The sequence below is a fragment of the Austrofundulus limnaeus genome, unplaced genomic scaffold, assembly GCF_001266775.1.
Source record: "Austrofundulus limnaeus strain Quisiro unplaced genomic scaffold, Austrofundulus_limnaeus-1.0 Scaffold122, whole genome shotgun sequence".
NCBI classification, from domain to species: domain Eukaryota; kingdom Metazoa; phylum Chordata; class Actinopteri; order Cyprinodontiformes; family Rivulidae; genus Austrofundulus; species Austrofundulus limnaeus.
The window spans coordinates 813,672-816,136 of record NW_013952524.1 but is presented as its reverse complement, the minus strand read 5'-3'; positions in this window follow the sequence as shown (position 1 = coordinate 816,136).

Genomic DNA, 2,465 nt, shown 5'->3' with positions numbered 1-2,465 from the left:
ATTATGACTTTATTTTTTTTCGACTTTAATGTCATAATATTATGACTTTATTTTTTTTCGACTTTAATGTCATAATATTATGACTTTATTCTCATAATAGTATGACTTTATTCTCGTAAAATTATGACTTTAATCTTGTAATATTATGACTTTAATCTCGAAATAATAATAAAAAAATCTTGTTGTGTGGCCTTAATACTCCGTCGTAGCACTCTGTCGTCCCATTCGGCTCAGTACTTTTCTCTTCCCAGTAGGGGATGGTTGCTTGCAGTGCAAGCAGTCATCTGGCCTAACTTCCTTCATGGTCAAGCTGGCGAACTACATATATCATGGCCAGTTGTTATGGATTAGGTAAAATCAGATCAAATCAATTTAAATTTTGACAGAGACCACGCCTCCAGCAACCAATCGCTTCTCAATAGCTGTGGTTCCAGACCCTCATACAAAGCAAAGCGTAGAACAAGGGGCTGATTTTTACCATGCTTGGAAACCATAAACTCATATGTAGAAAAGTAGAAAAAAAGTTAATTTCTCCCCACAATACGAAGATGAGGGGCTTTATAGGAAACTACTATCAGTTCTACAGACACTGAACTAAAATTCAATGTTTAAATCAGTGTTTTAGTAGCTAACAGTCATTCCCATCACATTCTCTAAGAGCTAATGATAAACATACTTAATCAAAAGATGAACATCCAAGGTATCAGGCAGAATGCATTTCTTAAGGAATGCTATTTTTAAATTATCCTGGAAATCTGGACCTTTGACCATAATGGATAAACTAGCTCATGCACATTATATTTGTGTGAAATCTCTTAGTCATAGTTGGGTTTTGCATGATAGCCAGCAGAGATCTGCAATACTTCATACTGTATATATAGTGTCAAACACATGGATCTGCTTCCTCAACATCAGTCCAAAGCCACAGCAAAAAAAAAAAAACACCTTTTGCACATAGAAAACATTTTCTTGAGTCAGCACTAACTTAAATCCTGTAATACCTTATCCTCATGAACACCATAAACTGCACTGTAATCCATGCACAGTGGTAACATGTCTACATTGGAGCCAATACATTTCAGCTGCAAAGAGCAGAAGGCTTCTCCGTCTAACTTCTCAGTCTGCCTGGTTCCTCCTCTAAATGTGGTGCTGACYTTCCTGGGAACAAGGTCAGGGATATCTATTGACCTGTCAGCCTCTTATTGACTGAGATTCATCTCTTGCCTGTGAAATGTCCCTCTTATGTTGACAATCTATTGACCCGCCAGGATGCAGAGCCTGCGTCGGTCACGGTTATGGGGTGTGGGGCTGACTTTATCTGTTTCAAGGACGCAGACAGGTGACATGATGTCATAAAAGCATGAATAACACAGCAAAGTAAAGTCAAGTGATCAAGCCATGGAGACAAAACAATTAATGACTCAATCTCTACCATATAACTGTTTACAGCTGGCTGCAGACTGTCTAATGAACGTTTATAAAACAGTAATATCCATACTAAGCAGCATCAAGCTTTCAAGATCAAATTACAATTCTTCACCTTTTATGCCTTTGTTCTTGTTGTTCCACTCACTGACCYATATAACAACTAGACACATGAACAAAACACAGGAGCTGAAACAACAGAAGTGTTTCCTCTAGGCTGACTGAAGCAGAAGATTTTAGTCGATGAAAGAGCACCTTTTTAGAGATACTGATGAACATGCATAAAATCGGGTAACGTGCCCAAATACATAAGACATAGCTACTGTATTACTGGTATTCAAGATCAACATTCAACTCTTTTGGTCCTTCAACATGTTTTCTATAGACTTCTGTACACAGTCATACTTATAAATTAGTTTTATTGGTATTTTACTTTGTGAAAGCAAAATGTCCTCAACGTGAAATGTTGCCAGGTGTCGGAATTAGAGCTGTGCCCTGTAGGATCAATTTGAATCTTGTGAACGACTCCTTACAACGAGCAATAAGAACCAAGTTGCGGACAGTAATGTGTTGTTCCTAGTTTTTTTTTATTGTTTGTTGTTTACTCCTCACAATATCTTTGTTTTTTTCCTCCTTAACCTCAAAGACAATCGCTCCTTTGCTTTTTCACAGAAATCAGACTGAGGGGTGGAGTACAGCAGCTCAGGGGGAAGGGGTAGGTGGTTTCGCTTGACAAAACACATGGCACCGCCTGAAACRGGAATGTAAGTGATGACTCGTATAAAATCAAACAACTCTATGAAGCTAATGGCTTGTCAAGATCTACATCCCTTCAAAGCTCCGTTCATCCCATCTCTAGTCAGAATTACAGCAGAGCCCAGCTAAAACTGGTAAATATAAACACAGTTTAGACTATGTGCATGTCAACGAGCTAGAAGTGAGTATATCCAGACCCAAACAAAATACTAACATTGGGCCTCATGCAAGAACATGTTCGTATTCTTCTCCTAAATTTCTCTTACTTTTGTTCGTACAAAGGG